The sequence below is a fragment of the Canis lupus genome, chromosome 22, assembly GCF_003254725.2.
Source record: "Canis lupus dingo isolate Sandy chromosome 22, ASM325472v2, whole genome shotgun sequence".
In the NCBI taxonomy this organism is placed as follows: domain Eukaryota; kingdom Metazoa; phylum Chordata; class Mammalia; order Carnivora; family Canidae; genus Canis; species Canis lupus.
The window spans coordinates 2,234,667-2,257,705 of record NC_064264.1 but is presented as its reverse complement, the minus strand read 5'-3'; the positions used below and the strand labels follow the sequence as shown (position 1 = coordinate 2,257,705).

At 36.4% G+C, this 23,039-nt stretch overlaps 1 protein-coding gene across 5 annotated transcripts in view; it reads right to left on the bottom strand.

Annotated features, from left to right (window-relative positions):
* CAB39L (calcium binding protein 39 like) overlaps positions 1-23,039 on the bottom strand; it is a 108,803-nt gene that overhangs the window by 80,585 nt on the left and 5,179 nt on the right. For 2 of the 5 annotated variants that reach the window (XM_049099476.1, XM_025478371.3), the window contains exon 2: positions 15,577-15,652. The exons of 2 other annotated variants lie outside the window; for them this stretch is intronic. The gene's annotated coding sequence lies outside the window, so the exon portion shown is untranslated. The remainder of the gene's footprint in view (positions 1-15,576; positions 15,653-23,039) is intronic. One more of the 5 variants, XM_025478372.3, reaches the window with a different exon arrangement.

Genomic DNA, 23,039 nt, shown 5'->3' with positions numbered 1-23,039 from the left:
ACCAATAAGCCATTAGATATGTGTTCAAGGACTTTTTAATTTGCCTTATACACCAACCAGACTAAAATAATTCTACTAAAAGAATTCTGGATGCAGCATTTTATAAAAGCATAGCTTAGGGATAATAGCCTAGCTTCATCATTTGCTTGCCCTGTGCCCAAGTCAATTAACATCTCTAAGCTTTGTCCTATATATTTAGGTAGGAACACTCCATCTATCTCTCACAGGACTATGGAAATTATATATTACACAGACACATAAATAAATAACTAGACAAATCAGTAAACCAGAAAACTAGTGAAATGGAATGGGTTTAAAAAATAAATATATTCTTTTTTTCTATGGCTTAACCCTCAAATCAAACTAGAAAAACTTCCAGAAGTCACTATCATGAGTTCCACCACAAACAGTACTAAAGGAATAAAGGCAAAAAAATGTCTACCTCATATCAGATTATCCTAACCAAAAGATAGAGTTGAAGTGGTGGCAAGGGAAATGGGACTATTAGCGAACTGACCTCAGTTAAAACTTACAAGCAATCTCAAACTTTCTAGAAGTGTAAATCTGAAATTAATAGTAAATTACCAGGGAGATGGCTCTATAATAATGCTTCATTTCAAATTTGATTGATCCATAACTTTTCTTTCAACAAATCATTTTTGGATAGTTTCTATACAACTCAAAGTAATTTTCATAATGAACTTCAGTTAATACTGTCATTACTTTCAGGGTTGCTTTTAGCTTATATGATGTTTTGGTAAGAGCTGGAGAAAGGGACAGCTGCAATCAAGCAGATGCACAGATTAACCAGCAAATAGAACCTTCATGTAAGGAACAAGTAACTTCATCCTCCAGGCAGATGCAGCCCTGCACCCGTCTGGCACATATTTTGGTATGGGGAGAGGGGAATGTGAGCTGGATTTCAGGCCTCACTCGCATCCTTGGCAGGAGTCTTTGGACAGTACACAAACCATACAATTAAGTGGAATAGCCCTAAATATTTTATAATGGCAAGGCTCTATTACAACTTTCTATCACTTAAAGGTATGGGATTCAGGGGCACGTGGCTGGCTCAGTCGATAGAGCATTGACTCTTGATCTCAGGGTTATGAGTTTGAGCCCCATGCTGGGTATAGAGACTACTTAAAAATAAAAGCTTTAAAAATAATGTACAAGATTCATTCATTCAGCCAGCTGAGGGCAATATGCTCTATGGGGACAGAGGTCAGAATAAGCAATTTATATTCTAATAGGGGATATAAGACAGGTACCAAAAATAACTATAATGTTAGACAAAAAGTTATGAATCACAAAGGAAAAGATTAATGAAATACCCTAAAAATTCAGAAGAATGTTCCATAGAGAAGGTGGCACTAGAAGTCAGTCGTGAATGACGGGTATGGTTTGGTCATGTGGAAATAGAAACGGGATTAGAAGTGCAAGATATAAATACCAAACAATTTAGTTTTCAGACGCAAATGCTACGTGAATAATAGTAATCTCACCCCATTGATTATCCCCTTCTCATCTTACATCTTCCTCGTATCTGTCCCACTCAATCTACTGAGAATTTAAAATTTAAAAAAAGCAAACAAAACCCCCCTTTTTTAGCCCTTAGGTTCTCCTTCCATTCCTTATCAGACACCTGGAAACAGTATTATATGCTTGTGCCTTCAATCCTTAACCTCCTACATTCCTAATTTTGTCCTTGATTGCACTACTAAGACTGCAACCTCTCATTCAGTCTTCAAGGCATGGTAGTTGAGCCATGCTACCTGGATCAGAACCAATATTACCAGTTTCCCAGGGACGACTGCCCTAGAGTCCTCTCCCTGCTTTATGTCTGCAGTACTGCGGTAGGCTATGGTGGTTCCAGCCTGGCTTCAATGGGGTGAGATTTTTGAGCTCACAATGGAAGAAAGGATCAGGAATGAAAGTGAAAAGTTGAATGTCCAAGAAGAATGATACATATTTTTCTAAAATGAGAAGGAAAGATAAAGTTTGAATAAAGAAACTGTCAAAGTAAAGAGGAATGATGTTAGGGAGCACAAATTTGCTTTAATTTTCTCAGGAAAGGACTCAAGGTCATCTTTCGAGAATGAAGGTAGAGTAATAAAATGTGCCTTTGAGCAGAGTAAAAATTGACCTTATCAAAAACCCCACATAATTACAGTAAGAATAAAAGCTAAAGGCTATAATTTATGTATTCCAAATTCTAAGTTTAAGAGTTACAATTCCAGGGCAGCCCTGGTGGCTCAGCGGTTTAGCACCGCTTTCAGCCCAGGGCCTGCTCCTGGAGACCTGGGATCGAGTCCCACATGGGGCTCCCTACATGGAGCCTGCTTCTCCTGCCTGGGTCTCTGCCTCTCTCTCTCTGTGTATCTCAAGAATGAATAAATAAATAAAATCTTAAAAAAAAGTTACAATTTCACTTCTTTCAAAAAGATATAACTGCACTAAATCAAATACATGCTATGATTTTCTTCCAACTTCTCAATTTAAGGCATAACAAAGAATGAGATAAGAAAGAATTAATGGAATCCTAAGAGTCAATATATAACTAGCATCATAACCAACAAAAATGGGCTTAGTGCTATCACCACAGTTAGATAGTAATAATTCTCGTATTACTCTGTCCTTTTTTGCTGGATCTGTTTCTCTTTTTTGCTGTATCACAATAGTTGATACTTCTGTGAAAAGTTCTTGCTTGAATAAGTTAAGAACACAATATACCTTCTATTAAAAGAACAACCTTCATCCCTTTGAGAAATAAAGCACATCCTCTATTTATAAGGTATGTCATCTTCCAATTTTCCCATTTTTTTTTACAAACTCTCACTTTTTTACAAATTATTGAAATCAACTAACAAAAATGTTCTGTTGGAAAATCGCTTTATATACCTGTTATAAGTCTTTAAAAGTACAATTCATGAGCTAATGCTCTGGAGCCAACAAGAAAAACAAGATCTAAAAAGAACGCCAAAAAGTACAAAGAAAGAAGTAGACTGAGTAGAGGAACAGAAACCTTGAGTTATAAATTATTCAGTTTAAAATATCAAGGGTAACTAGTCTCTAAGTATCTCTACGTGCTTACGAAGCTTGTTAATGATGGAAAGTACTTTTAGACAAGATATTTAATTTTCAGATTCAAACACAGCCATTTATGGCAAACAAACATATAGCATTTATACTAAAGCATATTCAGGTAATTTATTGAATGGAACAATATCGATGGAATTAGTTCAGTAATTATAGTTGGATTCCATTGCCATTACTCTGAAGACTAATAAAACATGACCTGGAGTAGGATCTATTATGGTCTATTAACAACTAAGAATAAAAAAAAAATCTTTAAGAAATACAAACACAAAATTGCATCTTGTTTCACAAATGTGTGCTTTTCTTGCCTTTTTTTTTCTTTCAAAATTTATCTTTTTGCATTTTGATTTCAAAATAAGTGCTCATTGGGCAGCCCAGGAGGCTCAGGGGTTTAGCACCTGCCTTCGGCCGGGGAGTGATCCTGGGGACCCCGGGATCGAGTCCCACGTCGGGCTCCCAGGATGGAGCCTGCTTCTCCCTCTGCCTGTGTCTCTGCCTCTCTCTCTGTCTCTCTCAAGAATAAATATCTTTTTTAAAAAAGGAATAAATTTAAAAAAGGAAATATACTATTTGAAAAAAAACAAGTGCTCATTGAAGAAAAAAATATTTTTTTATTTTACATGTTTCTCTATTGCTTGAAAATCTCCTGCCTTCCTTGTCTCTAATTCCACTCGCCAAAGTTAACCACTGTTAACAGTTTATTTCTGTTCTTTCACTTTTTCCATATATACACAAACATAATTTGTTTAAATACATACCTGGTTTTAAAAACTAGTTTCATATCACACATTCTGCTTTACAAGTTATTTTTGCTTCTTAGTAGTAGATCCTGTTTTCCTTACATGACAGATTTAGCAGAACTTCATTCTTTTTGAGAAGCTGTGTGGTGTTTCTTAATATTGGTGCACCACAGTTTATTTAACCATTTCTCTATATGTAGACAGGTTGATGCTGCTTCATTTTTTTCCTCTCCTATTTTATACTCTTTTTAAAACTTATTCAGGGATAATGTAAACATAAATTAGGATTAAAAAATCAGGATGGGTGCGGGGGGATCCCTGGGTGGCTTGGTGGTTTGGCGCCTGCCTTTGGCCCAGGGCGTGGTCCTGGAGTCCCGGGATCGAGTCCTGTGTCGGGCTCCCGGCGTGGAGCCTGCTTCTCCCTCTGCCTGTGTCTCTGCCTCTCTCTTTCTCTCTCTCTCTCTGTGTGTCTATCATGAATTTAAAAAAAAAAAAATCTTAAAAAAAATCATGATGCTAGTTCTCCTTTGAAGGAAGCTATAAAATGACCATCTAATAATAATGAACTTTTTTTTTCACTTTAAATAAAGATCTTGGCTTTTCATAGCTGGTAAACATACACAAAAAGGTGGTCACCATCTTCGATACAATGTTATTGGTAATTCTGAAGACTTAGACACATAACTGGTTTTCAAACCAACTACATATTTATAGCCTAATTCTCTACTATGCAATTACATTTAACAAGTCTTTTTTTTTTAATTTTTATTTATTTATGATAGTCACACACAGAGAGAGAGGCAGAGACACAGGCAGAGAGAGAAACAGGCTCCAAGCACCGGGAGCCAGACGTGGGATTCGATCCCGGGTCTCCAGGATCGCGCCCTGGGCCATCCCCATTTAACAAGTCTTTATCGATATTTTTACAAGCCTACTGTAGTACCAAGTTCTCCAAAGAATTCAAAAGAAGTCTGTAACAAAATCACTGCCTTTGAGGAGCTTACAACTTTTGGGGGAAAAAAATATAGTTATCTGTATGAAATAATTATACCAAAATATAAAGACTGAAGAAAATGTAAAAGGAAGAGGAAATAATCATGCGACCAAGTATCATAAGGTAAAATATAGATATTACCTAGTGAGAAGAGAAAAGGTAAAGGGTTAATGGAAGAAATGAGAATTTAGATGCACTTTCAAAAAGTACTAGGATTTGGATAGTAAGATAGATAGTGGGGGAGGGAGGGTATTTCCAGCAAGAGGAAATGTTTTAGCAAAAACTTGAAGACAGACAGAAAGAGGGAGGGAGGGAGGAAGGGAGGGAGGGAAGGAAGGAAGGAAGGAAGGAAGGAAGGAAGGAAGGAATTGGAAAGAGAACTAGGAAAAAGGGAGAAAAAAATCATGGTTAAGAGGAAAACATTGTTCAGGAAATCCCCCCTCCCAAATTTCCACATTTCGGCCTGAAAAGGCTAAAATGAAGTATCTGCCCACCTGACCCCCTCTGCCCCTATGTGCAAAGGAGGCTAGAAAAAATGAGTATCTGGCATTTTCAGCCTCAATCATGGGAAGAAGGCATGAAAGTGGGAGGTTTGGTATGACGTTAACTACAAAAAGTTAAGGAAAAAGCATAGTAAAGATATATAAATTACTGATTACAACTATGCTTTAGAAATACATATTCCTAAATATCAGAAATTAAATGGCTTGCCTCAAAGATGTTTGCACAGTTGTTTTTAAGTTTAAATAAACCCTTGAAAAAAATAAACAAACCTTTGAAATTAATATTCATCATTATCTACACAGCATTTTATAATTTCAAAAAATGTTCATATATATATGTTCTTTACATAAGCTTTGAAAAGAACACGAAGGAAATATTTTAAAACTTTTTTAAAAAAGATTTTATTTATTTACTCATGAGATACACAGAGAGAGGGAGAGAGAGGCAGAGACACAGGCAGAGGGAGAAGCAGGCTCCCTGCAGGGAGCCCGACATGGGACTCGATCCGGGGACCCCGGGGTCACACCCTGGGTTGGAGGCAGGCGCCAAACTGTTGAGCCACCCAGGGATCCCTTGAAGGAAATATTATTATAGTAGCTCTACTTTACAGACAAGAAATATAAAACCAATGTTATGACTACAGCAGATTCAGACCAAAAAAACTGAAACTGAAAGGTTAAAATGTTTGACTTGGGCAGCCAGCTTGTCAGTGGTATACCCAAAGTTCAAATCCCTGTGGCATTTCTACTAATATCAGCTATTTGGCTTTGCACAGCATTATATTTGAAATAACATTTGGTTAATTGTGATTTCAAAATTCCTGCAATTTTGATCTTTTGTACTTAAAAAATCCCATTACTAGAAGAGATTATTTTGTGAAGATATGTGCACTACAAGACATTTTCTGAATAGATGAGTCTATGAATAGCTTTAATTCATTTTTGGTTAACTCCCACAATCAAGAATTATCAAGTATTTTGGCATAAATATTGCTTTAAAAGTTATTTTTAATAACCATTTCTCTGACAACAAAAAGGAATTCTTTCCCTCCCACAAATCAAAGTTCTTTTTTTAGACTTCTTTTTTCTTTTCTTTTTTTAAGATTTTATTTATTCATGAGAGACAGAGAGAGAGAGAGAGAGAGAGAGGCAGAGACCCAGGCAGAGGGAGAAGCAGGCTCCATGCAGGGAGCCCGACGTGGGACTCGATCCTGAAACTCCAGGATCACACCCTGGGCTGAAGGCGGCGCCAAACCGCTGAGCCACCCAGGGATCCCCCATATATGCTCAACATTGTTAATTGTGCACGGTTATAAAATGAAATCCTCACAATTCTTCATATTTTGGATATTATTTCTCCTTCCATTTTTTTTCCTTTTTCTGACAAGTACATGGAATTTATTTTGAGATATCACACAACTACCTGAATGGGCTGAATGTTTTTGCTGGGTGACTGGTTGGACTGAATGGTGATATTATCTAACAAGTGCTATTTTTTTTCCATTTTCCATTTATAATAGTTATCATTTAATAATTCTCTTAGTTATACTTGCCTCTTTCGGAAAGTTGCTTGATCTTAGTCTGCGTTGGCTCCACAACCTATTAACTGTCATATTCTCTCACGATCCTCTTCATATACTGCAAATCATTGGGCCTTTCTAGCAACAAATGTTAGCAGAAATCTAGTGATTTGGAATCTTCTGGGTTTTTAGATGGAAAGCTTGTAATTCTTCATAGTTGAGGAATGACTGAAAGGCAATTAGGTTCTGTACTAATGGAGAGGAAAATAACTGAAATGCCAATCATTTTCCTCATTTCTCTGATATACTTTTCTTTCTTCATAGCATCTGGGTCTGTTCTTATGGACACATCTCCACTCTCTTCCTTTTGCCTTTTCCTGTGTGGAGTTAGGAGGAGTATACAGGCATTCCTGTTATCCCCGACCGATGCCGCTATATTTGACTTTGTTGATGCCATATTTGAGTTTCAAAGGTTCCATTCCACACTGAAAGATGGGCAGTTTTGGAAAGGACTGTTGCGCCACCAGTGTCTGCTTGAGAGGCGGGAGAGAGAAGTCCTGTGGTCACGTGGCCTGGCCCAGCTCTGGGAGCATGAGGCCCCACATCTATTTTCTCTTATTTCTTACAATTTGTTTTCTTTCTTAGCTGCTTAGTAAATTAGATGCAAATGATATTTCTATAAGATGACAACATCTTTGATTCAATTTAGGGTAAAAGGGAGCCAGGGATATTTCATGGAAAAAATAATCTTTCACAAAATTTTCCTCCTCAAATTACTCTTGTTTCTATTGATAAATACAGGGATAAAACGAATATTTTGAAATGTTCCTTTAACTTTTTGGATATAAGCAGGTAATATTAAATAAGCCATAAATTATTGTCAAATAAAGAGCTAAAAAATAAACCCAAATAACAATACTTTAAACAGTATTTATTGATATTCACATTATGAAATACACATGGTGTCATGAATATAACCAGTTTATACAACCAACAGAAGATTTTGCAAATTCTTTTAAATTGCAAAATACATGCATTATGTTGATATTTGGTTATACTAGCATCAATTCACAGCATCAGGGCAGCCCAGGTGGCTCAGCAGTTTAGCACCACCTTCAGCCCAGGGCGTGACCCCGGAGACCCAGGATCCAGTCCCACATCGGGCTCCCCGCATGGAGCCTGCTTCTCCCTCTGCCTGGGTCTCTGCCTCTCTCTCTGTGTCTCTCATGAATAAATAAATAAAATCTTTTAAAAAAATTCACAGCATCAAGGGTAATGTGTACGATTTAATGTTCAGTTCTTTCTTCTTTCCTCATACTTCTGTCAACCTTCCTCTCCCACTTGCTAAAACACAAAAGGCCTCCATTTATCTGAAGTAGCCAGGGCTACGTGTCCAGGACTGAGGCTGCCTGGGTTTCCCACCATTCTCCAAGTCTTTTTCTTTTTCAAGTCCCTTGAGACACACTTGACAACAAATCCAGTTCTTGAGTACTTAGCCGACATCCCAAAGCAATTACCATTTCCCAAATGTTTTCTATGTCCCAGGTACCATGCTAGGTACTTTCAACTACATTATCAATTCCCCTGAATGCTGAAAGACACCATTCTAGCCAGAGACAGTCCCATTAAAATAAAATCAATCTCCCCATTACTTCTTTCTGTTTCTCATTATGAAGTCTGCATCTTAATGGATGCATACCATTCCACTAAATAAATGTATCACATTTAATAAAGCTACTATTACAGTTTCGATAGTTTCCTTTCTCTCTACCGCAAATAATGCCACACATTATCCTCTAAGTAAATCTTTGTGCTCATTTCTAAAAAGTTTCTTAATATAGATTACATGGTAAGTTTGGCCTTAAAGACCACTCGTGTTTATTTTCTTCCTTCCATGTCTTTAATGTGAGACGTTACTGGTTCATATCCCAAACACCATCACCCACTCTGTTCTGGGCATCAGTTCCCAGTTCAGTTTTCAATACTTCTCTTCATCTAACCTGCACTGTCTTGCTGTCACTCCTGTGGTCACAATCCATGGCTTCTTGCCTCAGTTTCTCCTACCCTAAATCTTTTGACAGAAAACCTAGAAAGGCAACATGGTATAATTTAAGATGGGATTAATTACTATTAAATTGGAGAGTCTGGGGGAGTCAGTCAGGTAAGCATCTGCTTTCAGTTCAGGTCATGATCCCTGGGACCTGGGAGTCTGGCTCCCGGCTCTTCAGGGAGTCTGCTTCTCCCCTCTCCCTCTGTCCCTCCTCATACATATGCTTGCTCTATCTGTGTCAAATAAATAAATAAGTAAATCTTTTTTTTAATTACTATTAAGTCCAGTATCATGAGAAAGCCGATTTCAAGCTAAGAATGTGATACGTAGCTCTAGTTCTAAATTACTTAGCAGAGGGTAAAAATGGTACGAGAAAAAATTATGAAAAAAAGAGTTATAATTACAACTAAACTCGTAATACTTTCTGATTTTCCATTTCAAAAGCACAATTCAGAAGTCTGCAAAATACTTTTATTGCAAAATAGAGGGATGGTAAGTTATGGCAAAAATAAAGGTCATTTAGGGTCATCATTTAATTCTTTTATTAAATATTTAGTGTTTTCAAAGAGACATGTTTCTCCATTAAAAAGTTCTATTTTTTATTTGAATATCCTAAGCCCCTCTTGGCTACAATTTTAAAAACTTTTTATATCTGACAGAGGTTAAGTCCCAAAAATATAAAGAACCCATTCAACTCAATAGCAAATAAAACCCCCAATCAATCAATTAAAAAATGGACAGGGGTGCCTAGATGGCTCAGTTGGTTAAGCATCTGTCTCTTGATCTCAGCTCAGGTCTCCATCTTGAGGTCATGAGTTCAAGGCTTGTGTTGGGCTCCATGTTGGGTGTGGAGCCTACTTAGAAAAACAATAGAACAGAGGATCTGAATCGATATTTTTCAAAAGAAGACACACAGTTCTAATAACTGAGATAAAAAGAACTCAAAAACCCTAAAGAAAGGGCAGCCCCGGTGGCCCAGCAGTTTAACACCGCCTTCAGCCCAGGGTGTCATCCTGGAGACCTGGGATGGAGTCCCACATTGGGCTCCCTGCATGGAGCCTGCTTCTCCCTCTGCCTGTGTCTGCCTCTCTCTCTCTCTCTCTCTCTCTCTCTCTCTCTGTCTGTCAAAAATAAATAATAAATCTTAAAAAAAAAAAAAAAACCCTAAAGAGAGGACTTTCAGCTCTCTAAAAGACTTGTACTTAACCAAATTATGGTAAGTGATCTCATGTGGCTTAATGAGAACTCAAATAAACAGGCTCTTTGATTTAAATACAATTTGCTCAGCAAATTAACAAAATATAGCACCTATCCCAATCAAATTAATGACATTCCTAAATACTAGTGATAGAAAACTAGAACAGGCAAAGTAAAATGTGATCTCATTTTAAAACTGTTGAATATCTGAGAATTAATTTAACTTGGGACTGCAATTAATTCTAAGAAAATTATATACCCCCCCACCCCAGTTCTAAGTTAGTAAGTATTCATTCACTTAATTCTTTTAAGTTGTATTTTTTCCCACTGAAAATTCATTTTTAAAAATTTAGGGAAAATAACACACATAAAATCTCAACCTGTTAACACAAAAGCTATTTTTTTTCAAAAGCTATTTTTATTTCCGAATATTTCCTAATGTTTTGTTTCATATATATACATATGTATACACATACATTTCATATAACTGTAGTAATAGTATAAAATTTTGCCAAAAAACATTTTGCCAATCTGTTTTGTTAACTATATAAAACATTAACCATATTTCTATATAGACATTTTGGGAAAAGTTATTTTTAATACCACAGTATTAACCTATAATTTATAAATTTTATAATTTAAATTAAATTTTATAATTTACCCACCAATGCTGACATTTAGGCTCTTATGGTTAATCCTGTCAAAAATGTTTCTTGCGATTTTTTCCCCTTTCTTGTTTGTGTTATTTTCTCAGGACAAAGTCTCTCATGTAGTTCTACTCAGTCAAAATATGTAATTTAAGGGCTTTGGTATATATTAGTAATTTCTGAAAGCATTAAGCCAATTAAAAATGCTGCCAATATGAGATTCACACAAACCTCACCATCTCCAACTACCTTTCTGAATCCTTATTTAGAGAGATATACAATGTTCTCTCATACCTTTAATTTGCATTTGTTTGATCACTTGCGAGATTGAATATTTGTGTTTTTAATTTCTTCTTATGAGAACTTTAAGTTCATACTGGTATTTCATTTATTCACCAGGATACTGAGATTTCTGTAATAAAATTTAATAAGGTCTTTACATTTGTTATAAATATTGATCTTTGTTACTTGGCTCAAATATTTCTCCTAATCTCTTTGTTTCTTTCATTTTGGTTTTACTAACATTCATTTGTACAAAAAATCTTATACAGTTATTAAAATCTATAAATTGCTCTTCAGTTTTATTATTATTTTTAATTCTAAAGCTGAGAAAGCTACTAGTTGCCCACAAAGTTGATAAATATGGTACTGACTGTAATGCTTATTTTCTTTTTAATTGGTCTGGAGTTTATTTTCATCTATGATGTTAATTTTTTTTAAGTAGGAATGCCGCATGGTGCCCAATGCGGGGCTTGAACTCATGACCCTGAGATCAAGACCTGGGCTAAGATCAAGAGTCATATGTTTAATCAACAGAACCACCCAGGCACCCTTAGGATATTAATTTAAATTTAGTTATAGAATTAGTAATTTGTTAATTTTCACCATTCTCACTGGTGTGAGGTGGTATCTCATTGTTGAATTAGTAATTCGTACTAAGCTAGACATGCCCTGTCTCACACTGCTAACTGATGGGAAATAAGATTGGATTTTTTATGGTACACATAGTCAGGGGCAGAAGAGAGTAAGGTAACTCAAATACTGTGGAGATACTGTACATAGTCTGTATACAACAAATTCAACTGTAAAATCTACCCCAGAAAACCAGTAGACATGTATAACGTTACCTAAAAAGACAAAATGGCTTCGAGGCCCACATAACTTGGCTATAGCCCAACTGAAACTGTTAACGTAAATATTTTAAAAGATGAACACATCATTCAGAAGAGACACTGGTTAGCCACTGGGATGTACCGTGAGAGGAAAAGGTTATATTTGGCAAGGCCTATTTGCGTACAGTTGAGGAGAACAGTCTGGTAGCAGGGGGCCGGTGTATTTCTACTATACAAAGGAGGTTAGTGTAGAGATGGCTGCCCAGGGCTATCTTTGCCTGATGCTATGAAATAGCTTAATGCTAATTAATAAATCCTGGGGCGTTTTTTTGGGAAAGATTTTATTTATTATTCATGAGAGACCCAGAGAGAGGCAGAGACACAGGCAGAGGGAGAAGCAGGCAGGCTCCTCACGGGAGCCCGACGCGGGACTCGATCCCAGGACCCAGGATCACACCCTGAGTCGAAGGCAGGCGCTCCACCACTGAGCCCCCCGGGTGTCCCAATCCTGTTGTTTAATATTTAGAATGTCATATGTGCTCACCCCGTTTTCATAGAGTCCCTTTCTGCAATCCACCACGTTTGATGGACATTCTGCCCCTATACGTTAGTTACATTTTCTACATTTTTAATAAGTAGAATCAAATAACGTGTATTCTTTTGTCTGGCTTCTTTTATGCAGCACGGTTGTTCTGAGATTCATCCATTTTGTTGGAAGTACACGCTGAGTAGTATTCCACTGTATAGATACACCCCAACCTGGTTATTCATCTTACCGCCGATAACCACTGTAGAAGAGGGTACCCTTGAACCATGGGGGGTTTGGGGAGTGCCAGCAACCCATGCAGTCGAAAATCCACGTGTAACTTTTGACTTGCTAAAAACTTAACTACGAATAGCCTATTTTTGACTGGAAGCTTTACTGATAACATAAAGTCGATCAACACATATATATTACATACCGCATTCTTACAATAAAGTGAGCTAGAAAAAGACATTAAGAAAACTGTAAAGTTAGAGAAAACACATTTACAGTATTGTATAAAATCTGTATACTGAGTGAACCTACACACTTTAGACCTATGCTGTTCAGGGGTCAACACACTATCTTTTGTCTCTACATACATACCTACCGATGATATTAGCCACAGTAAGATTAATAAGAATACTAATAAAATAGAACAATTATAACAATATACTGTATTAAAAAGCTACATCAATGTGATGTCTCTCTCACTCTCTTTCTCTCTCAAAATATCTTACTTTCCTTCTTGCAATGATGTGAGATAATGAAATGCCTACATGATCAGATGAAGAGAGGTGAATGATGTAAGTATTGTGACGTAATTACACCACTAATGACCTTCTGAGGATAAATCAGGAGGAGGACCATCTGCTTTTGGACTGTAGCTGACCAGAGGGAACTGAACCCATGGAAGTAGAACCACAGGTAAGAGGGAACTAGAGTAGGGGCACCTGGCAGGCTCAGTCAGCGCAGTGTGCAACTCTTGATCATGCTGTCGTGAGTTTGAGCCCCATGCTGGATGTAGAGATTTACTGAAAATAAAAATCTTAAAAAAGAGAGAGGGGGACTACTACATTATCATTGCTGTTTCCTTTCACCAGTGTTGGCTTAGATTTACTCATGTTTTCTTTACGCTCTATTTCTTCTTTTATTTCATACCTTCCTTTTAGGAGTGTTTTCCTTCTCGGGGTATCCCTTTCAGAACAATATTTTTTAAAGTGTAGGTTGCGACCTACTGGTTTCTCCATGCTTGGCATTCTACAGCTGAACATTAGTAAGATGTAGCTCTCTTTATGTACCCTGACTGCAATTCGCTGGGTTCCTTAAATCTGACAATTGAGTCTTTCATCAATTACGGCAGAATTTTAATGGCAATTATGAATATTGCCTCAATCCTATTCTAAGTTTTATTTTTGGAACTCTTGATTAGGCCACCTCACAATCTTTTATTTTCAATAACTTTTTTCTCCATGGATGGTTTTCTATCGTATTCTCTTTTTAACTGTGCCTCATATAGTGGTTTAACACACCATTTAATCTTTAAGTTCTGTTACAATTTTCACAGTATCATGAAAACCCATATCCACCAGATTTTCTTTCCTGCTTTGCCATACTTTCATTTCTGATATTGTAACTGGTTCTTATTTTAACGTTCCTGGTCACTTTTAAGTTCTATTATTCCTTATGTTTTAGAATCCCTCTCGTATTTATTAAATATTAAATATTTATTTTATGTATTGGATATTTCTAATAGCAGAAACCTCTGTAGATCTGTTTTTAGTTGTTTATAATTTCTGCTCTTTGCTCATAACATTTTGATTTTTTCCCCTTGTTATGTTCTGTGATTTTTAAAAAATGATTAGGAGGTTATTTGTTAGAATTTTAACAACGAGGGCAGCCCTGGTGGTCCAGCAGTTTAGCGCTACCTTTGGCCCAGGATGTGATCCTGGAGACCCGGGATCGAGTCCCATGTCGGGCTCCCTGCATGGAGCCTGCTTCTCCCTCTGCCTATGTCTCTGCCTTTCCCTCTCTCTCTCTGTGTTTGTCATGAATGAATAAATAAAATCTTAAAAAAAAAAAAGAAAAAAAAAGAAAAAGAATTTTAACAACGATACTTTGACAACTGGGTTGGTAACTCCCTCCATGGATGGTTTTTAATGGTTTCTGCCCAGTACTAAAAAGTGTTGGAGACCCTGGTCCATTTTAAATTAAAATTCTCCATTTGTGGGAAACCACGAAAATAGGTACTTAGGGACCAGGAAAATAGTGTAAATTAAGGCCTCAAACCCAAGTGAATGTGAGCTGGTAACCAGGAATTAGTAGAGACTTTATTTTATTTTTGTTAAGTTTACTTATTTATTTTGTTAAGTCTACTTTATTTATTTTATTTAGTAATCGCTATGCCCAACATGGGACTTGAACTCACAACCCCAAGATCAAGAGCTGCATGCTCTTCTGACTGAGCCCACCAGGCACTCCAGTGGAAGAGATTTTAGCTCCACCCAGAGCCATCTGCCTCTCCGAGAGGGTCTCCGGTCTCCGATCAGGCTCTCTACCTTTTGCAAACCCAAGAATTTTGCCAGTCCCGATACCCCTCCCTACCCAAGTTTCTATGCCAACAGAAAGCCGTGCGTACTACCCCCAAAGTACTCCGTGCCTTCAGCACTTGCTTACCCCACAGGATGTACTTGTTCTGTTTCAAGTCCCCAAAAGTTTCCTTTATTTTCTTACAGATTTATCCGTTCATAATAGAATTCTTTTTTTTTTTTAATTTTATTTATTTATGATAGGCACACAGTGAGAGAGAGAGGCAGAGACATAGGCAGAGGGAGAAGCAGGCTTCATGCACCAGGAGCCTGACGTGGGATTCGATCCTGGGTCTCCAGGATCGCGCCCTGGGCCAAAGGCAGGCGCTAAACCGCTGCGCCACCCAGGGATCCCTATAATAGAATTCTTTAAATGCTAAATCTAGTGTTTGAGATATTTGGTGGAGGGAGGGATTCAAGAACTCTTACCTACCATGCTGCCAGAAATGAAAGTCTATTTAATATTTCTGCAATGGCTTTGTGAAATTTTAATCAGGATATTGTATTTATTCCCGGTAAGTTTTATTTTAGTGTGTTACTACTGTAACCTACGAGTCTATCAAGAACATTTATATTCTTCCTTGAGTTGTTTTATTAGCTTACCTTAGAAGTTGTACATCATCTGCAAATTTATTTCAACTTTCTTAGCCTTCACCAAAGTCCCTGATAAACACAGCTTCTGACAAAAAGAAAAGCTTCAAAATTAATTTTTAAAAATTTTATAGCAAATCCAATATATTTTTTTTACTATCAGGTACATAGAATTAAAAATTAAATCTCTATCATAATCATATATAGATAAACCAAATTAAAACAGGAAAATCCCTCTACGCCAGTTACTTCAAGTACCAGAACTTTTAGAGAGTAGTGAACTGAATGAAAATATTCTATCACTGGGAAAACCAGTAGCAGAGTGAAGGGATGGCTTGAGTGAGGGGAGCCCTAGCACCCCCAGAATCTCCATAAGCCCTCAGCTTATTTAAACTAGTATCTTAAAGGCCAATTTTTATAAAAAGGCTATGCAAAGCTTAGAAGAGCTTTTAAGTATCATAAATGGAAGCTTTGAAGGTACTTTTGTTTTTGTTTTTGCTTTTCACAGCATCATGAAAACCCATGCCTACCAGATTTTCTTTCCTGTTTTGCCATACTTTCAGTTTGTATCTTTTATGAATTTCCGTCATCAGTGGCAACTTTGGTGAAATTTTTATCTCCAACATCCATATAAGGATATTTGTGTATGTGTGTTTCCATTTCCCCATCAGAAATAAGAGAAAATTTATACTTCTCTCCTTTAGTGCCTTGCTCTTACATGAAGAAAATATAAACCACTGACTTAGGGTCTGTATATTTATGTATTTTCTGAGGAGCAACTACTGGCTTAAATAGAACACTTAACTCTTGATGTTCTTTCTTCTCAATATTGATGTAAATCCTGCAGTAACGTAGTAGAAAAAGGACAGGCTCTGGAATCCCGTAGATCTGGGTTTAAATCTCAACCTCCCACTCAATGACTGTCTAATCTGAAGCAAATTACTTAACCTCTCAAGAATAAAATATCAGAGTCTCAATGGGTACCTGCAAGAGTTAAATGATATTTATATATACAATGCCTGACACAGTGCCATATAACATGCACTGTTATACAGCTGTCCTGTGTATTTTTGTACTTCACTTCGACTTCACTCTGTCAAAGAATTTTCCAAGCTGTATTTTCTTAATTTATAGACTTGATGAACTTCTGTGCTTTTGTTCAACAATTATCAACACTTTGTAACATCTATTTTGCCCAGCTATATACATAAAATACTTTAAATATATTAGTCTAACAACAATAATGCTGAATACACCCTGCTAAGAAAATACAGTCCCAAATCTAGGTTTCAGCGTTACCAGAAATTATTCCTTTTCTTGTATGGTTATGACACCAAAATGCTATATTCACTTATGTAAATTTGTTTCCGTTCCTTTTTAGATTTTTCTTTTTATTCTACTTTTTATTTATTTATTTTTTAAATTTTTATTTATTTATGATAGTCACACACACAGAGAGAGAGAGAGGCAGAGACACAGGCAGAGGGAGAAGCAGGCTCCATGCACCGGGAGCCCGATGTGGGATTCGATCCCGGGTCTCCAGGATCGCGCCCTGGGCCAAAGGCAGGCGCTAAACCGCTGCGCCACCCAGGGTTCCCTTATTCTACTTTTTAAATTTGACTTTTGAATAAGTAAACATACATGATTCAAAGGTCAAAACAATATTAATAAGTTACAGAGAAATCTCTCTTCAACTGTTGGCACCTTTCCCTCCTTCTAACTATAGATTATTCTATGTGTCATTCCATGTTTTTGGTTTTCTCCCACTTCATAATATAGTCTGCAGATCATTCAATGTCGTTGGTACATGCAAACTTTCTACATTTTCTTTCATGATTTCTGGGGAAAAGAGTGACTTGGAAGGGGAATGGAGATTATGTCACTGTTGGATGTAGTTCGGTTAACTCGTCCCCTAGGTTGTTGCCAATCGTCTGCTAATACAAGTAATGCTGCTGTGAGTAACTTCATAGAAATGCTAGTTTATCTTTTTATCTCAATATGTCTTTAGAACAGATTCCTAGAAGTTAGGTGCCTAGGTCAAAAAGTAAACACATAACTAACTTGTTGGATACTACCAAATTCTCTCTCAAGCTTTGTGCTTTTGTATCCCTGCCACCAATGCATCAAAGTGCCTGTTTCCCCATAGTCCACAGAGTATATCATGTAATTTTGGATTTTGGCTAGAAAGTTTGAGTGTGGCTATAATTTTTAGTATAGCTTTATTATTTTTTTAAAGATTGTATTTATTTGAAAGAGAGAGCATGAGAGAAAGCGATCACAAGCAGGGGCAAAGGGTAGAGGGAGAAGCAGACTCCCTACTGAGCGGGGAGCCCAACACGAGGATCATGACTTGAAGGGAAGGCAGATGCTTAACTGATTGAGCCACCCAGGTGTCCCTTTAGGATAGCTTTGTGTTTCTCTTTGTGTGACTTAAGTTAAACATATTTTCATACGTCTATCTGCATTTTTTTTTCTGTGAACTCTCATTTCTTTGTCCTATTTTTCTATTGTGTTGCTTTGGTCATTTGGTTTTCTATTGGGTCATTTGCTTTGACTTCTAGGTTATTTTCATTAAGGAGATTAGCTCTTCATGAAAGAAGTTCAAATATTTCTTTCCTCCCTTGTCCTTGGTCTTTTTGCTTTGCTCATGGCACTTCTCATCATGTAAACTTTTTTTTACTATATTGGAATGTGTCATGGTTTCAGTTTTTTTCTGGGATGGAGTCATAGTGCTAAAATCCTTGGCTTACAATTTCTTGGGCTTTAAATATGTCGTTCCACGGCTGCTCTGCTTTGTGTGTTGCTGTTGAGAAATTTGTTCCCAATTGTCTGTCTGCCTACCTGACAACCCAGAGGAATTTCTCATTATCTTGGATGTCTAGTAGTTTTACTAAGATAGGACTTGAACTGGACCATTCTAGATCAATTTTTACAGTACATAATGAGCCTTTTCAAAGTACAGATTTGAGTCTTTTATTTCCAGAATGTTTTCATGGATTACATTTAAATACTAGCTTGGCTATTGTTTTTCTCTTCTCAGGAACTCTAATTTTTACATATCATCTGTGTCATTTGCTTCTTTTCTCTTTTACCTTTTCTTAATTTCCTTTGTTTTGGCTATCTTCAAGTCTTTCCTTGTTATCTCTTACATTCAGTAAATTTATTCTCCCTTAGGTATCTTGGATGTTAGCTTCATTTTCAAAGATGATTTTTCATTTTATTTCCTGAGTTTGGTGAATTTTCTTTTCATACCTTCTTTTTGTTCATTTACTTTGGGTTCTGAATTTGTATTTGAGACCTTATTTCTGCAAATGCTTGTTTAAAGATATTATGCTGTGGTTTTCTTTAGCTCTGTAGTTGAATGTTTTGGGGGAGACTTTTCATGAACTGAACTATTTTGACTCTCATTTTATGTTTTCTACTTATAGTAATTTTATATGGGTGTGGTGTGGCGGTATCTGCTCATTTTGAAGTGTCTTAATTTTCCTAAACCAGATACCAAAAGCATATAGACAGGAATGAGGGATTTTGAAAATTCACTGGATTTCTTAGTTCAACAGAAGTTCAATCAGTTTAATAAGTTACAGTTTTTTTTAAATCAATTACTCCTTTTTTTTTAAAATTTTTAAAATTTACTTATGATAGTCACAGAGAGAGAGAGAGAAGCAGAGACATAGGCAGAGGGAGAAGCAGGCTCCATGCACCAGGATTCAATCCCGGGTCTCCAGGATCACGCCCTGGGCCAGAGGCAGGCGCTAAACCGCTGCGCCACCCAGGAATCCCTCAATTATTCCTTTTTGGGTAAGAGTGGTTGATGTACCTTCCATTCTTTCACACCAAGATACCTAATTTCTACTATTTCCTCTTTCTCTTATCACCAAGCCTGCAGGTAAATGGTGTCCCTTCCAAGTCATCCTCTTATCTCAAAAGCAGTACCTTTCTCAGACTGCTCTTTGGTCCCATGCACTTTCAAGTCCCTTCCTTCTATCTAACAGGTCTCAAACTTCTTAGTATTTCCCTTCTTAGGGTGGGGCTTTCACTTTCTGGAATTATTTTATCTGCATTCTCTTCACTCAACGTCCTGCTTCCCACTCTCGTTTTAAGAGTCTCAATCTCACTTGCCACTTTAGCACGGGGTCCAGAGCTCACTCTCCTGCATTTCAGGGTTTACTTCCCTACACACCCATAATTTGAAATTATCTTAGTTAGACAAGGTTGGCAGTAGTTTAATTTGCTTTCTTTACAGATCTATATGGTTTTTAAAAGAACGTATGGTGAGATCTGGATTTAGACAGTTACCATAGTCCTATGAACACCTGAAGTCAGGTTTTTCAGTTATTTTTTAAGAATTATTTTCTAGCTTTACTGCATCTGATCAAAAGTTTGACCTTCATTTTTTGGATCTGAGGTTTTCTTTGTGGTCTAATATAGAACAGATTTTTTACACTGTCCCCTGTGCACTTGAAAAGATGTATTCTCCATTAGTGAACTCAAACTTTGATATAAATCTAGAAAATCTACCTTACAATATACTTAATAGTACTTATGTTGAGAGATGTGTGTTAAAGTTCTCTATTAGCAGGTTTCTATTTTTTGTCACATCCCTTGTAGTTTTTACTTCATGAAAGCTGCTGTTTGACATTTTTTAAAAATCTTGATTGTGAGTGTAGCCCTTAGCTTAAAAATATCCTTTATTTTAGTGCTTCTTGAACTAAATGCTGCCTTGTCTGATACCAAGATAATTCTGTTTTTATTTTTTTATTTTTATTTTTTTTAATTCTGTTTTTAAAATTTGCATTTATCTGAAATATTTCGATCTTCCCTTAAATTATTCATTAATTCCATTTTTAATAATTTATATAGGTGTACCTTTGTATACAGTAATCTGAAAATCTTTTTCATCAGATTGAGCCCATATATTGACTAATATAGCTGATTATTTTTGGTGTTATTGGTAACTTTTCATGCTTTATACATTTTGTATATTTGTACACGCAAATACATATAGAAAATGTGTGCATATCACTATGTGGTCTGTTTGTTCTTTTTAAAGAACATATTTTAGTATTTAGGAAACTTTTCTATATTTTGTTTTTGGGGTTAACTCTGTAGTATTATCTTTATATAACACTCTTTATTCTCCTCCCTTATTTTAAAGATATTAATTCCCTATTAGTAGTAACAAAATTAGCAATTTCCCCTACTCGTCCTTCTCCTCTACCATCTAGTTTTGATCACAGGTATTATTATTAGTGTTTCATACATCTAAGTATGTATATTTACCTATATGTTTAAACTTCCATCACTCAGCTTCCTGTGCTATCCTTTCTTCATAGCTAATTCCAACAGGGCAAACAATCACCTTATTCTACTTTCTATTTACTCTTCCTTTCTTCCCCCATTTTTTTTTGTGGGTTATATATTTCTACACTGTCAGACTATATAACATTTACATACCATTCTATCACCATTATTCCCATCTTCTAACTGTAGCCCTACGTGAAATATATTCAATGCTTACCACCTGACCTGATGTTGAAGTTTCTCCAATCATTTCTTGGTTGTCTGAAATTTGTTTTCTGGAATATTCTTCAGGAAGGATTCATAGAAACAACCTTCCTTGAGTTGTTTCATGTTTATAAAGGTTTGTTGATGTCCTGACTTCTTGAAAGATAGTTTTGTGAGATACGAAATATTTATTTCCTTGGATATTTATAAAAAATGTTTTGTTTTTATCTGCCATAAAAGGTTGCTGCTAAAAAAAAAAAAAAGAAAAAAACTAATCCAATTTGATTTTCTTTCCAAGTGGACCCCGTCTTTGTTTCCATGGAAGCAAAAAAAATTTTTTTTACCTTATTTTTAAAATCTAACAATTTCTGTATGAGTACATTTTTGTGTTAACTGTTCTGGGTTGAATTCCCCAGATTCACAGTATGCCTTTCAATATATATAGACTTAAACATTATTTATTGGTTAAGTGCTCTTGAATTCAATTCTAATAGTTCTCTGTTCCATTGCCACAGTTCATATTTTTTATGGTGGTAAAACAAACAACATAAAATTTGCCATTTTAATCATTTTCAAGTATACAACCAAATGGCATAAAGTATATTCAAATGTTACATAATCATCACCACTGTACTTTGGTTTACATTTACTTATATATACATTTTGGTTCTCTGCCTATCTTGTTGCTTTCTCTTCACTCCTTGAAAATGTTTGATTTCCTTTAATTTTCTCCTTTCTATTCACTTACTGCTTTCTGTGATGTATGGTCACTCTTGTTTTCTTTCACTTAATCATCATTTAAAAATATTCTTTCTCCTAATTCTTTCTTGATTTTTTTTAAAAGATTTTATTTATTCACTCACGACACACACACACACACACACACAGGCAGAGACAAAGGCAGAGGGAAAGCAGGCTCCATGCAGGGAGCCGGACATGGGACTGGATCCCGGGACCCCAGGATCACGCACCGGGGCCAAAGGCAGGCACTTAACAGCTGAGCCACCCAGAGATCCCCCCAATTCTTTCTTGAGTTGTCAGCTCTCACTTCACATCCCTGTACAGCCTAGTCATCTCATTTCTGAACTCCTTTTATTTCTGATTTGTGTGGTTCTTTCAAAGGTGTCTTTTCCTTATTGTCCCTTGACTTACTTTTAAATATTTAGATTAGCATTTTCATCTGCTTTATGGTCACATTTTTTCTGCTGTGTTTCCATTATGTAATGTAATGTTGCATGGCTCATTTTTATGGTTTTTTTCCTTACAACAACTTAGTATGTAGTTATATCATCGTCCATTTCACCAAGTATTTATGCTCTCCTTGACTAGGAAGAGACTTGTTTTGTTTTACATTGCATGGATGGACTGCAGTTTTAAAAAACTCATCCCCCAATTAAAAGACATCTCGGTTGTTTCCAGTTTTTGGTGATTACAAATACAACTGCTATAAATATCTACAGGGAAGTGATTATAGGTTTCATTTCACTTTTCATGAGAAAAGCATGTAATAGTCCTTGGGAAAATGCAAATTAAAATCACAATGAGATGCCATTACATATCCCATTTAATGGCTAAAACTAAAACAAAAACAACTGGCATAAAAGAGAAGCTAGTGGAGCTCTCTTACCTTGCTAGTAAACTTCAACCTAGGAGTGAGATTGTTAGGTCACATGATAAAGGTTATGTTTAATTTTATAAAAAACCATCAAACTGTCTGCCAAAGGCCTGTGGTATTTGCATTCCCACCAGCAAGACATGAATCCAGTAGCTTTGCATAGCGGCCAGAACTTCATATTTTTTTCCTCCTTTCTTTTTTTTTGGGGGGGGGGGGGCACGGCGCATTCTAAGAGGTTGTGTATGGTGGTATCTCATTTCATTTCAATTACTATTCTATATTTTTCTCGTTTAACACATAATGGTGACCTTTCCCCAGTTTCATTTATAGCTGTATCACTGAACAGCTTTTG